Genomic DNA, 15,249 nt, shown 5'->3' on the forward strand with positions numbered 1-15,249 from the left:
TGTGCGTCCCTCCTTGCTCCCCCCCCCCACTCCCAACCGCTGTCTCTCTGGCTTCTGTCACACCCAGGGAAGTGGCAGAGGCCCCGTGGAGCCACGGGTGGCCGAAGGGGCCTCGCTGCCGGCAAAGAGTAACCCGCTGCCCACGCCCGCGGCGTCCTGAGGAGGCGGGGAGCAGTCGGGGGTCGCGGCGCTGCTGGAGCCGGCCGGCGGGAAGAGGCTCGCCGCCTGCGCGGCCCAACAACCTGGCGCGGCCCAACAACCTGGCGCGCGCTCACCACGCAGGCCGGGCGGCTGCTCTTGGGGCGCCGGGAGCCCGGTCCCAGCGTCTACGGCCATACCACCCTGCTCGCGCTCGATCTCCTCTGATCTCGGAAGCTAAGCAGGGTTGGGCCTGGTTAGAACTTGGATGGGAGACCGCCTGGGAATACCGGGCTGCTCTAGGCTTTTGCCCGCCACTCCTTTTGCGGCCGCCAAGCCCCAGGACCCTCTGCAGTTGCCAACCCCGCCACAGGACCCCTGGCCAGCGGGGCTGGGCGTGGTGGAGGGGATGGGTAGTGGGAGGGTGGGATCCGGGCCGCCGCCGAGACCTACAGCCTCGCAGACCTGGCCTCACGCCAGGCGCCTGGCGAGGTCTCCCCCCACAGCCCCTCTATAGCCTCTTTTTTCCCCGCAAGCGCAAGCGGTCAACCCACAGACCTTCGCAGCGCCCACTACCCCGCCCCCAATGTCCAAGCCCAGGACTGCCTGTCGGCGCTGGCCTACAAACTGCCTCGGGCGGCTTTCTCCTGCCAAGGCATTGCGGCTCCTTGGCAACTCCGTGTCCTTGGCACAGGGGTGATCGTCCCATTGCCTGCACCCGGGCCCGGAGACGGAGGGACTGGTTGTCCCAGGACAGCAACCTAGGGGACGCCCAGCCGCCCTACCCTACCGGAGGCCTCCATCTCCGCCGGCAGGCACCGCGGCCCCTCCCCCAGCGCCCTTCCATCTCCCAGGAGAGCCCTGCGCCCTCGGTTCCCGCCGGCCACGGCGGCCCCCGGCGCACACCCACAAAAGAGCCCGGCCAAAGCAGCGGAGGGATGGAGCGCCACACCTGCACGCGCGCGGCCTTCTCCCGGGGCCTCCAGGAGAGACCGCCACACGGGAAAAGCAGGCAGTCAGGCAGGCACACAACCCACAGGAGTAGGGTGACTGGGCCTGAGCCTCTCCTCCCGCGTGCGATACCCCGGGCGGGGCTTGGACCCCACCGGCACTCCGCAGACACTGGAGGCCTGCCCCGGGGTCCCACGGTGACTGCCCACCCCCCCGGGCTCTACATCCTTAACGGAGCCCAGCACCGGGCGAGATCGTCCGCCAGTGGAGGAGCTGTCGCTTCAACACTGCCCCCTTGCGTCGGTCCCATTCCGTGACAAAGCCTGTGCGTCCCTCCTTGCTCCCCCCCCCCACTCCCAACCGCTGTCTCTCTGGCTTCTGTCACCGCCTGGGAAGTGGCAGAGGCCCCGTGGAGCCACGGGTGGCCCGAAGGGGCCTCACTGCAGGCAAAGAGTAACCCGCTGCCCACGCCCGCCGCGGCCTGAGGAGGCGGGGAGCAGGCGGGAGGCGCGGCGCTGCTGGAGCCGGCCGACGGGGAGAGGCTCGCCGCCTGCGCGGCCCAACAACCTGGCGCGACCCAACAACCTGGTGCGCTCACCACGCAGGCCGGGCGGCTGCTCTTGGGGCGCCGGGAGCCCGGTCCCAGCGTCTACGGCCATACCACCCTGCTCGCGCTCGATCTCGTCTGATCTCGGAAGCTAAGCAGGGTTCGGCCTGGTTAGTACTTGGATGGGAGACCGCCTGGGAATACCGGGTGCTCTAGGCTTTTGCCCGCCACTCCTTTTGTGGCCCCCATGCCCCAGGACCTTCTGCAGCCGCCAACCCCGCCACGGGACCCCTGGCCAGCGGGGCTGGGCGGGGTGGAGGGGATGGGTAGTGGGAGGGTGGGATCCGGGCCGCCGCCGAGACCTACAGCCTCGCAGACCCGGCCTCACGCCAGGCGCCTGGCGAGGTCTCCCCCCAGAGCCCCTCTATAGCCTCTTTTTTCCCCGCAAGCGCAAGCGGTCAACCCACAGACCTCTGCCGCGCCCACTACCCCGCCCCCAATGTCCAAGCCCAGGACTGCCTGCCGGCGCTGGCCTACAAACTGCCTCGGGCGGCTTTCTCCTGCCAAGGCATTGCGGCTCCTTGGCAACTCCGTGTCCTTGGCACAGGGGTGACCGTCCCACTGCCTGCACCCGGGCCCGGAGACAGAGGGACTGGTTGTCCCAGGACAGCAACCTAGGGGACGCCCAGCCGCCCCAGCCCACCGGAGGCCTCCATCTCCGCCGGCAGGCACCGCGGCCCCTCCCCCAGCGCCCTTCCTTCTCCCAGGAGAGCCCTGCGCCCTCGGTTCCCGCCGGCCGCGGCGGCCCCCGGCGCACACCCACAAAAGAGCCCGGCCAAAGCAGCGGAGGGATGGAGCGCCACACCTGCACGCGCGCGGCCCTCTCCCCGGGCCTCCAGGAGAGACCGCCACACGGGAAAAGCAGGCAGGCAGGCAGGCAAACAACCCACAGGAGTAGGGTGCCTGGGCCTGAGCCTCTCCTCCCGCGTGCGGGACCCCGGGCGGGGCTCGAACCCCACCGGCACTCCGCAGACACTGGAGGCCTGCCCCGGGGTCCCACGGTGACTGCCCACCCCCCCGGGCTCTACATCCTTAACGGAGCCCAGCACCGGGCGAGATCGTCCGCCAGTGGAGGAGCTGTCGCTTCAACACTGCCCCCGTGCGTCGCTCCCATTCCGTGACACAGGCTGTGCGTCCCTCCTTGCTCCCCCCCCCCACTCCCAACCGCTGTCTCTCTGGATTCTGTCACACCCAGGGAAGTGGCAGAGGCCCCGTGGAGCCACGGGTGGCCGAAGGGGCCTCGCTGCCGGCAAAGAGTAACCCGCTGCCCACGCCCGCGGCGTCCTGAGGAGGCGGGGAGCAGTCGGGAGTCGCGGCGCTGCTGGAGCCGGCCGGCGGGAAGAGGCTCGCCGCCTGCGCGGCCCAACAACCTGGCGCGGCCCAACAACCTGGCGCGCGCTCACCACGCAGGCCGGGCGGCTGCTCTTGGGGCGCCGGGAGCCCGGTCCCAGCGTCTACGGCCATACCACCCTGCACGCGCCCGATCTCGTCTGATCTCGGAAGCTAAGCAGGGTTGGGCCTGGTTAGAACTTGGATGGGAGACCGCCTGGGAATACCGGGCTGCTCTAGGCTTTTGCCCGCCACTCCTTTTGCGGCCGCTAAGCCCCAGGACTCTCTGCAGCCGCCAACCCCGCCACAGGATCCCTGGCCAGCGGGGCTGGGCGGGGTGGGGGCGGTGGGTGGTGGGAGGGTGGGGTCCGGGCCGCCGTGGAGAACTACAGCCTCGCAGACCGGGCCTCACGCCAGGCGCCTGGCCAGGTCTCCCCCCACAGCCCCTTCTATAGCCTCTTTTATCCCCGCAAGCACAAGCGGTCAACCCGCAGACCTTCGCCGCGCCCACTATCCCGCCGCCAAAGCCCAAGCCCAGGGCTGCCTGCCGGCGCAGGCCTCCAAACGGCCTCGGGCGGCTTTCTCCTGCCAAGGCAGTGCGGCTACTTGGCACCTTGGTGACCTTGGCACAGGGGTGACCGTCCCACTGCCTGCACCCGGGCCCGGAGACAGAGGGACCGGTTGTGCCAGGATAGCAAGCCAAGGGGACGCCCAGCCGCCCCACCCCACCGGAGGACTCCGTCTTCGCGGGCAGGCACCGCGGCCCCTCCCCCAGCGCCCTTCCTTCTCCCAGGAGAGCATTGCGCGCTCGGTTCCCGCCGGCCGGCCGAGGCGGCCCCTGGCGCACAGCCACAAAAGAGCCCGGCCAAAGCAGCGGAGGGATGGTGCGCCACACCTGCACGCGCGCGGCCCTCTCCCCGGGCCTCCAGGAGAGACCACCACACGGGAAAAGCAGGCAGGCAGGCAGGCACACAACCCACAGGAGTAGGGTGCCTGGGCCTGAGCCTCTCCTCCCGCTTGCGCGACCCCGGGCGGGGCTCAAACCCCACCGGCCCTCCGCAGACACTGGAGGCCTGCCCCGGGGTCCCACGGTGACTGCCCACCCCCCCGGGCTCTACATCCTTAACGGAGCCCAGCACCGGGCGAGATCCTCCGCCAGTGGAGGAGCTGTCGCTTCAACACTGCCCCCTTGCGTCGGTCCCATTTTGTGACACAGCCTGTGCGTCCCTCCTTGCTCCCCCCCCCCACTCCCAACCGCTGTCTCTCTGGCTTCTGTCACCGCCTGGGAAGTGGCAGAGGCCCCGTGGAGCCACGGGTGGCCCGAAGGGGCCTCACTGCAGGCAAAGAGTAACCCGCTGCCCACGCCCGCCGCGGCCTGAGGAGGCGGGGAGCAGGCGGGAGGCGCGGCGCTGCTGGAGCCGGCCGGCGGGTAGAGGCTCGCCGCCTGCGCGGCCCAACAACCTGGCGAGGCCCAACAACCTGGTGCGCGCTCACCACGCAGGCTGCGCGGCTGCTCTTGGGGCGCCGGGAGCCCGGTCACAGCATCTACGGCCATACCACCCTGCTCGCGCTCGATCTCGTCTGATCTCGGAAGCTAAGCAGGGTTCGGCCTGGTTAGTACTTGGATGGGAGACCGCCTGGGAATACCGGGTGCTCTAGGCTTTTGCCCGCCACTCCTTTTGCGGCCCCCATGCCCCAGGACCTTCTTCAGCCGCCAACCCCGCCACAGGACCCCTGGCCAGCGGGGCTGGGCGTGGTGGAGGGGATGGGTAGTGGGAGGGTGGGATCCGGGCCGCCGCCGAGACCTACAGCCTCGCAGACCCGGCCTCACGCCAGGCGCCTGGCGAGGTCTCCCCCCACAGCCCCTCTATAGCCTCTTTTTTCCCCGCAAGCGCAAGCGGTCAACCCACAGACCTTCGCAGCGCCCACTACCCCGCCCCCAATGTCCAAGCCCAGGACTGCCTGTCGGCGCTGGCCTACAAACTGCCTCGGGCGGCTTTCTCCTGCCAAGGCATTGCGGCTCCTTGGCAACTCCGTGTCCTTGGCACAGGGGTGATCGTCCCACTGCCTGCACCCGGGCCCGGAGACGGAGGGACTGGTTGTCCCAGGACAGCAACCTAGGGGACGCCCAGCCGCCCCACCCCACCGGAGGCCTCCATCTCCGCCGGCAGGCACCGCGGCCCCTCCCCCAGCGCCCTTCCATCTCCCAGGAGAGCCCTGCGCCCTCGGTTCCCGCCGGCCACGGCGGCCCCCGGCGCACACCCACAAAAGAGCCCGGCCAAAGCAGCGGAGGGATGGAGCGCCACACCTGCAAGCGCGCGGCCTTCTCCCGGGGCCTCCAGGAGAGACCGCCACACGGGAAAAGCAGGCAGTCAGGCAGGCACACAACCCACAGGAGTAGGGTGCCTGGGCCTGAGCCTCTCCTCCCGCGTGCGGGACCCCGGGCGGGGCTCGGACCCCACCGGCACTCCGCAGACACTGGAGGCCTGCCCCGGGGTCCCACGGTGACTGCCCACAAACCCGGGCTCTACATCCTTAAAGGAGCCCAGCACCGGGCTCGACCGTCGGCCAGTGGAGGAGCTGTCGCTTCAACACTGCCCCCGTGCGTTGGTCCCATTCCGTGACACAGCCTGTGCGTCCCTCCTTGCTCCCCCCCCCCACTCCCAACCGCTGTCTCTCTGGCTTCTGTCACACCCAGGGAAGTGGCAGAGGCCGCGTGGAGCCACGGGTGGCCGAAGGGGCCTCGCTGCCGGCAAAGAGTAACCCGCTGCCCACGCCCGCGGCGTCCTGAAAAGGCGGGGAGCAGTCGGGAGTCGCGGCGCTGCTGGAGCCGGCCGGCGGGAAGAGGCTCGCCGCCTGCGCGGCCCAACAACCTGGCGCGGCCCAACAACCTGGCGCGCTCTCACCACGCAGGCCGGGCGGCTGCTCTTGGGGCGCCGGGAGCCCGGTCCCAGCGTCTACGGCCATACCACCCTGCACGCGCCCGATCTCGTCTGATCTCGGAAGCTAAGCAGGGTCGGGCCTGGTTAGAACTTGGATGGGAGACCGCCTGGGAATACCGGGCTGCTCTAGGCTTTTGCCCGCCACTCCTTTTGCGGCCGCCAAGCCCCAGGACCCTCTGCAGCCGCCAACCCCGCCACAGGATCCCTGGCCAGCGGGGCTGGGCGGGGTAGGGGGGGTGGGTGGTGGGAGGGTGGGGTCCGGGCCGCCGCCGAGAACTACAACCTCGCAGACCGGGCCTCACGCCAGGCGCCTGGCCAGGTCTCCCCCCACAGCCCCTTCTATAGCCTCTTTTATCCCCGCAAGCACAAGCGGTCAACCCGCAGACGTTCGCCGCGCCCACTATCCCGCCGCCAAAGCCCAAGCCCAGGGCTGCCTGCCGGCGCAGGCCTCCAAACGGCCTCGGGCGGCTTTCTCCTGCCAAGGCAGTGCGGCTCCTTGGCACCTCGGTGACCTTGGCACAGGGGTGACCGTCCCACTGCCTGCACCCGGGCCCGGAGACGGAGGGACTGGTTGTCCCAGGACAGCAACCTAGGGGACGCCCAGCCGCCCCACCCCACCGGAGGCCTCCATCTCCGCCGGCAGGCACCGCGGCCCCTCCCCCAGCGCCCTTCCTTCTCCCAGGAGAGCCCTGCGCGCTCGGTTCCCGCTGGCCGGCCGAGGCGGCCCCTGGCGCACAGCCACAAAAGAGCCCGGCCAAAGCAGCGGAGGGATGGAGCGCCACACCTGCACGCGCGCGGCCCTCTCCCCGGGCCTCCAGGAGAGACCACCACACGGGAAAAGCAGGCAGGCAGGCAGGCACACAACCCACAGGAGTAGGGTGCCTGGGCCTAGCCTCTCCTCCCGCTTGCGCGACCCCGGGCGGGGCTCGGACCCCACCGGCCCTCCGCAGACACTGGAGGCCTGCCCCGGGGTCCCACGGTGACTGCCCACAAACCCGGGGTCTACATCCTTAAAGGAGCCCAGCACCAGGCTCGACCGTCCGCCAGTGGAGGAGCTGTCGCTTCAACACTGCCCCCGTGCGTCGGTCCCATTCCGTGACACAGCCTGTGCGTCCCTCCTTGCTCCCCCCCCCCCACTCCCAACCGCTGTCTCTCTGGCTTCTGTCACACCCAGGGAAGTGGCAGAGGCCCCGTGGAGCCACGGGTGGCCGAAGGGGCCTCGCTGCCGGCAAAGAGTAACACGCTGCCCACGCCCGCGGCGTCCTGAGGAGGCGGGGAGCAGTCGGGAGTCGCGGCGCTGCTGGAGCCGGCCGGCGGGAAGAGGCTCGCCGCCTGCGCGGCCCAACAACCTGGCGCGGCCCAACAACCTGGCGCGCGCTCACCACGCAGGCCGGGCGGCTGCTCTTGGGGCGCCGGGAGCCCGGTCCCAGCGTCTACGGCCATACCACCCTGCACGCGCCCGATCTCGTCTGATCTCGGAAGCTAAGCAGGGTTGGGCCTGGTTAGAACTTGGATGGGAGACCGCCTGGGAATACCGGGTGCTCTAGGCTTTTGCCCGCCACTCCTTTTGCGGCCCCCATGCCCCAGGACCTTCTTCAGCCGCCAACCCCGCCACAGGACCCCTGGCCAGCGGGGCTGGGCGTGGTGGAGGGGATGGGTAGTGGGAGGGTGGGATCCGGGCCGCCGCCGAGACCTACAGCCTCGCAGACCCGGCCTCACGCCAGGCGCCTGGCGAGGTCTCCCCCCACAGCCCCTCTATAGCCTCTTTTTTCCCCGCAAGCGCAAGCGGTCAACCCACAGACCTGCGCAGCGCCCACTACCCCGCCCCCAATGTCCAAGCCCAGGACTGCCTGTCGGCGCTGGCCTACAAACTGCCTCGGGCGGCTTTCTCCTGCCAAGGCATTGCGGCTCCTTGGCAACTCCGTGTCCTTGGCACAGGGGTGATCGTCCCACTGCCTGCACCCGGGCCCGGAGACGGAGGGACTGGTTGTCCCAGGACAGCAACCTAGGGGACGCCCAGCCGCCCCACCCCACCGGAGGCCTCCATCTCCGCCGGCAGGCACCGCGGCCCCTCCCCCAGCGCCCTTCCATCTCCCAGGAGAGCCCTGCGCCCTCGGTTCCCGCCGGCCACGGCGGCCCCCGGCGCACACCCACAAAAGAGCCCGGCCAAAGCAGCGGAGGGATGGAGCGCCACACCTGCACGCGCGCGGCCTTCTCCCGGGGCCTCCAGGAGAGACCGCCACACGGGAAAAGCAGGCAGTCAGGCAGGCACACAACCCACAGGAGTAGGGTGCCTGGGCCTGAGCCTCTCCTCCCGCGTGCGGGACCCGGGCGGGGCTTGGACCCCACCGGCACTCCGCAGACACTGGAGGCCTGCCCCGGGGTCCCACGGTGACTGCCCACCCCCCCGGGCTCTACATCCTTAACGGAGCCCAGCACCGGGCGAGATCGTCCGCCAGTGGAGGAGCTGTCGCTTCAACACTGCCCCCTTGCGTCGGTCCCATTCCGTGACAAAGCCTGTGCGTCCCTCCTTGCTCCCCCCCCCCACTTTCAACCGCTGTCTCTCTGGCTTCTGTCACCGCCTGGGAAGTGGCAGAGGCCCCGTGGAGCCACGGGTGGCCCGAAGGGGCCTCACTGCAGGCAAAGAGTAACCCGCTGCCCACGCCCGCGGCGGCCTGAGGAGGCGGGGAGCAGGCGGGAGGCGCGGCGCTGCTGGAGCCGGCCGGAGGGGAGAGGCTCGCCGCCTGCGCGGCCCAACAACCTGGCGCGACCCAACAACCTGGTGCGCTCACCACGCAGGCCGGGCGGCTGCTCTTGGGGCGCCGGGAGCCCGGTCCCAGCGTCTACGGCCATACCACCCTGCTCGCGCCCGATCTCGTCTGATCTCGGAAGCTAAGCAGGGTTCGGCCTGGTTAGTACTTGGATGGGAGACCGCCTGGGAATACCGGGTGCTCTAGGCTTTTGCCCGCCACTCCTTTTGCGGCCCCCATGCCCCAGGACCCTCTGCAGCCGCCAACCCCGCCACAGGACCCCTGGCCAGCGTGGCTGGGCGGGGTGGGGGGGGTGGGTGGTGGGAGGGTGGGGTCCGGGCCGCCGTGGAGAACTACAGCCTCGCAGACCGGGCCTCACGCCAGGCGCCTGGCCAGGTCTCCCCCCACAGCCCCTTCTATAGCCTCTTTTTTCCCCGCAAGCGCAAGCGGTCAACCCGCAGACCTTCGCCGCGCCCACTACCCCGCCGCCAAAGCCCAAGCCCAGGGCTGCCTGCCGGCGCTGGCCTACAAACTGCCTCGGGCGGCTTTCTCCTGCAAAGGCATTGCGGCTCCTTGGCAACTCCGTGTCCTTGGCACAGGGGTGACCGTCCCACTGCCTGCACCCGGGCCCGGAGACAGAGGGACTGGTTGTCCCAGGACAGCAACCTAGGGGACGCCCAGCCGCCCCACCCCACCGGAGGCCTCCATCTCCGCCGGCAGGCACCGCGGCCCCTCCCCCAGCGCCCTTCCTTCTCCCAGGAGAGCCCTGCGCCCTCGGTTCCCGCCGGCCGCGGCGGCCCCCGGCGCACACCCACAAAAGAGCCCGGCCAAAGCAGCGGAGGGATGGAGCGCCACACCTGCACGCGCGCGGCCCTCTCCCCGGGCCTCCAGGAGAGACCGCCACACGGGAAAAGCAGGCAGGCAGGCAGGCAAACAACCCACAGGAGTAGGGTGCCTGGGCCTGAGCCTCTCCTCCCGCGTGCGGGACCCCGGGCGGGGCTCGGACCCCACCGGCACTCCGCAGACACTGGAGGCCTGCCCCGGGGTCCCACGGTGACTGCCCACAAACCCGGGGTCTACATCCTTAAAGGAGCCCAGCACCGGGCTCGACCGTCCGCCAGTGGAGGAGCTGTCGCTTCAACACTGCCCCCGTGCGTCGGTCCCATTCCGTGACACAGCCTGTGCGTCCCTCCTTGCTCCCCCCCCCACTCCCAACCGCTGTCTCTCTGGCTTCTGTCACACCCAGGGAAGTGGCAGAGGCCCCGTGGAGCCACGGGTGGCCGAAGGGGCCTCGCTGCCGGCAAAGAGTAACCCGCTGCCCACGCCCGCGGCGTCCTGAGGAGGCGGGGAGCAGTCGGGGGTCGCGGCGCTGCTGGAGCCGGCCGGCGGGAAGAGGCTCGCCGCCTGCGCGGCCCAACAACCTGGCGCGGCCCAACAACCTGGCGCGCGCTCACCACGCAGGCCGGGCGGCTGCTCTTGGGGCGCCGGGAGCCCGGTCCCAGCGTCTACGGCCATACCACCCTGCTCGCGCTCGATCTCCTCTGATCTCGGAAGCTAAGCAGGGTTGGGCCTGGTTAGAACTTGGATGGGAGACCGCCTGGGAATACCGGGCTGCTCTAGGCTTTTGCCCGCCACTCCTTTTGCGGCCGCCAAGCCCCAGGACCCTCTGCAGCCGCCAACCCCGCCACAGGACCCCTGGCCAGCGGGGCTGGGCGTGGTGGAGGGGATGGGTAGTGGGAGGGTGGGATCCGGGCCGCCGCCGAGACCTACAGCCTCGCAGACCCGGCCTCACGCCAGGCGCCTGGCGAGGTCTCCCCCCACAGCCCCTCTATAGCCTCTTTTTTCCCCGCAAGCGCAAGCGGTCAACCCACAGACCTTCGCAGCGCCCACTACCCCGCCCCCAATGTCCAAGCCCAGGACTGCCTGTCGGCGCTGGCCTACAAACTGCCTCGGGCGGCTTTCTCCTGCCAAGGCATTGCGGCTCCTTGGCAACTCCGTGTCCTTGGCACAGGGGTGATCGTCCCACTGCCTGCACCCGGGCCCGGAGACGGAGGGACTGGTTGTCCCAGGACAGCAACCTAGGGGACGCCCAGCCGCCCTACCCCACCGGAGGCCTCCATCTCCGCCGGCAGGCACCGCGGCCCCTCCCCCAGCGCCCTTCCATCTCCCAGGAGAGCCCTGCGCCCTCGGTTCCCGCCGGCCACGGCGGCCCCCGGCGCACACCCACAAAAGAGCCCGGCCAAAGCAGCGGAGGGATGGAGCGCCACACCTGCACGCGCGCGGCCTTCTCCCGGGGCCTCCAGGAGAGACCGCCACACGGGAAAAGCAGGCAGTCAGGCAGGCACACAACCCACAGGAGTAGGGTGCCTGGGCCTGAGCCTCTCCTCCCGCGTGCGATACCCCGGGCGGGGCTTGGACCCCACCGGCACTCCGCAGACACTGGAGGCCTGCCCCGGGGTCCCACGGTGACTGCCCACCCCCCCGGGCTCTACATCCTTAACGGAGCCCAGCACCGGGCGAGATCGTCCGCCAGTGGAGGAGCTGTCGCTTCAACACTGCCCCCTTGCGTCGGTCCCATTCCTGTGACAAAGCCTGTGCGTCCCTCCTTGCTCCCCCCCCCCCACTCCCAACCGCTGTCTCTCTGGCTTCTGTCACCGCCTGGGAAGTGGCAGAGGCCCAGTGGAGCCACGGGTGGCCCGAAGGGGCCTCACTGCAGGCAAAGAGTAACCCGCTGCCCACGCCCGCGGCGGCCTGAGGAGGCGGGGAGCAGGCGGGAGGCGCGGCGCTGCTGGAGCCGGCCGGAGGGGAGAGGCTCGCCGCCTGCGCGGCCCAACAACCTGGCGCGACCCAACAACCTGGTGCGCTCACCACGCAGGCCGGGCGGCTGCTCTTGGGGCGCCGGGAGCCCGGTCCCAGCGTCTACGGCCATACCACCCTGCTCGCGCTCGATCTCGTCTGATCTCGGAAGCTAAGCAGGGTTCGGCCTGGTTAGTACTTGGATGGGAGACCGCCTGGGAATACCGGGTGCTCTAGGCTTTTGCCCGCCACTCCTTTTGCGGCCCCCATGCCCCAGGACCCTCTGCAGCCGCCAACCCCGCCACAGGACCCCTGGCCAGCGGGGCTGGGCGGGGTGGGGGGGGTGGGTGGTGGGAGGGTGGTGTCCGGGCCGCCGTGGAGAACTACAGCCTCGCAGACCGGGCCTCACGCCAGGCGCCTGGCCAGGTCTCCCCCCACAGCCCCTTCTATAGCCTCTTTTATCCCCCAAGCACAAGCGGTCAACCCGCAGACCTTCGCCGCGCCCACTACCCCGCCGCCAAAGCCCAAGCCCAGGGCTGCCTGCCGGCGCTGGCCTACAAACTGCCTCGGGCGGCTTTCTCCTGCAAAGGCATTGCGGCTCCTTGGCAACTCCGTGTCCTTGGCACAGGGGTGACCGTCCCACTGCCTGCACCCGGGCCCGGAGACAGAGGGACTGGTTGTCCCAGGACAGCAACCTAGGGGACGCCCAGCCGCCCCACCCCACCGGAGGCCTCCATCTCCGCCGGCAGGCACCGCGGCCCCTCCCCCAGCGCCCTTCCTTCTCCCAGGAGAGCCCTGCGCCCTCGGTTCCCGCCGGCCGCGGCGGCCCCCGGCGCACACCCACAAAAGAGCCCGGCCAAAGCAGCGGAGGGATGGAGCACCACACCTGCACGCGCGCGGCCCTCTCCCCGGGCCTCCAGGAGAGACCGCCACACGGGAAAAGCAGGCAGGCAGGCAGGCAAACAACCCACAGGAGTAGGGTGCCTGGGCCTGAGCCTCTCCTCCCGCGTGCGGGACCCCGGGCGGGGCTCGGACCCCACCGGCACTCCGCAGACATTGGAGGCCTGCCCCGGGGTCCCACGGTGACTGCCCACAAACCCGGGGTCTACATCCTTAAAGGAGCCCAGCACCGGGCTCGACCGTCCGCCAGTGGAGGAGCTGTCGCTTCAACACTGCCCCCGTGCGTCGGTCCCATTCCGTGACACAGCCTGTGCGTCCCTCCTTGCTCCCCCCCCCCACTCCCAACCGCTGTTTCTCTGGCTTCTGTCACACCCAGGGAAGTGGCAGAGGCCCCGTGGAGCCACGGGTGGCCGAAGGGGCCTCGCTGCCGGCAAAGAGTAACCCGCTGCCCACGCCCGCGGCGTCCTGAGGAGGCGGGGAGCAGTCGGGGGTCGCGGCGCTGCTGGAGCCGGCCGGCGGGAAGAGGCTCGCCGCCTGCGCGGCCCAACAACCTGGCGCGGCCCAACAACCTGGCGCGCGCTCACCACGCAGGCCGGGCGGCTGCTCTTGGGGCGCCGGGAGCCCGGTCCCAGCGTCTACGGCCATACCACCCTGCACGCGCCCGATCTCGTCTGATCTCGGAAGCTAAGCAGGGTCGGGCCTGGTTAGAACTTGGATGGGAGACCGCCTGGGAATACCGGGCTGCTCTAGGCTTTTGCCCGCCACTCCTTTTGCGGCCGCCAAGCCCCAGGACCCTCTGCAGCCGCCAACCCCGCCACAGGATCCCTGGCCAGCGGGGCTGGGCGGGGTAGGGGGGGTGGGTGGTGGGAGGGTGGGGTCCGGGCCGCCGCCGAGAACTACAACCTCGCAGACCGGGCCTCACGCCAGGCGCCTGGCCAGGTCTCCCCCCACAGCCCCTTCTATAGCCTCTTTTATCCCCGCAAGCACAAGCGGTCAACCCGCAGACCTTCGCCGCGCCCACTATCCCGCCGCCAAAGCCCAAGCCCAGGGCTGCCTGCCGGCGCAGGCCTCCAAACGGCCTCGGGCGGCTTTCTCCTGCCAAGGCAGTGCGGCTCCTTGGCACCTCGGTGACCTTGGCACAGGGGTGACCGTCCCACTGCCTGCACCCGGGCCCGGAGACGGAGGGACTGGTTGTCCCAGGACAGCAACCTAGGGGACGCCCAGCCGCCCCACCCCACCGGAGGCCTCCATCTCCGCCGGCAGGCACCGCGGCCCCTCCCCCAGCGCCCTTCCTTCTCCCAGGAGAGCCCTGCGCGCTCGGTTCCCGCTGGCCGGCCGAGGCGGCCCCTGGCGCACAGCCACAAAAGAGCCCGGCCAAAGCAGCGGAGGGATGGAGCGCCACACCTGCACGCGCGCGGCCCTCTCCCCGGGCCTCCAGGAGAGACCACCACACGGGAAAAGCAGGCAGGCAGGCAGGCACACAACCCACAGGAGTAGGGTGCCTGGGCCTAGCCTCTCCTCCCGCTTGCGCGACCCCGGGCGGGGCTCGGACCCCACCGGCCCTCCGCAGACACTGGAGGCCTGCCCCGGGGTCCCACGGTGACTGCCCACAAACCCGGGGTCTACATCCTTAAAGGAGCCCAGCACCGGGCTCGACCGTCCGCCAGTGGAGGAGCTGTCGCTTCAACACTGCCCCCGTGCGTCGGTCCCATTCCGTGACACAGCCTGTGCGTCCCTCCTTGCTCCCCCCCCCCACTCCCAACCGCTGTCTCTCTGGCTTCTGTCACACCCAGGGAAGTGGCAGAGGCCCCGTGGAGCCACGGGTGGCCGAAGGGGCCTCGCTGCCGGCAAAGAGTAACACGCTGCCCACGCCCGCGGCGTCCTGAGGAGGCGGGGAGCAGTCGGGAGTCGCGGCGCTGCTGGAGCCGGCCGGCGGGAAGAGGCTCGCCGCCTGCGCGGCCCAACAACCTGGCGCGGCCCAACAACCTGGCGCGCGCTCACCACGCAGGCCGGGCGGCTGCTCTTGGGGCGCCGGGAGCCCGGTCCCAGCGTCTACGGCCATACCACCCTGCACGCGCCCGATCTCGTCTGATCTCGGAAGCTAAGCAGGGTTGGGCCTGGTTAGAACTTGGATGGGAGACCGCCTGGGAATACCGGGTGCTCTAGGCTTTTGCCCGCCACTCCTTTTGTGGCCCCCATGCCCCAGGACCTTCTGCAGCCGCCAACCCCGCCACAGGACCCCTGGCCAGCGGGGCTGGGCGGGGTGGAGGGGATGGGTAGTGGGAGGGTGGGATCCGGGCCGCCGCCGAGACCTACAGCCTCGCAGACCCGGCCTCACGCCAGGCGCCTGGCGAGGTCTCCCCCCACAGCCCCTCTATAGCCTCTTTTTTCCCCGCAAGCGCAAGCGGTCAACCCACAGACCTCTGCCGCGCCCACTACCCCGCCCCCAATGTCCAAGCCCAGGACTGCCTGCCGGCGCTGGCCTACAAACTGCCTCGGGCGGCTTTCTCCTGCCAAGGCATTGCGGCTCCTTGGCAACTCCGTGTCCTTGGCACAGGGGTGACCGTCCCACTGCCTGCACCCGGGCCCGGAGACAGAGGGACTGGTTGTCCCAGGACAGCAACCTAGGGGACGCCCAGCCGCCCCACCCCACCGGAGGCCTCCATCTCCGCCGGCAGGCACCGCGGCCCCTCCCCCAGCGCCCTTCCTTCTCCCAGGAGAGCCCTGCGCCCTCGGTTCCCGCCGGCCGCGGCGGCCCCCGGCGCACACCCACAAAAGAGCCCGGCCAAAGCAGCGGAGGGATGGAGCGCCACACCTGCACGCGCGCGGCCCTCTC

Source organism: Rhinolophus hipposideros (assembly GCF_964194185.1).
Source record: "Rhinolophus hipposideros genome assembly, chromosome: 21".
Taxonomy (NCBI): domain Eukaryota; kingdom Metazoa; phylum Chordata; class Mammalia; order Chiroptera; family Rhinolophidae; genus Rhinolophus; species Rhinolophus hipposideros.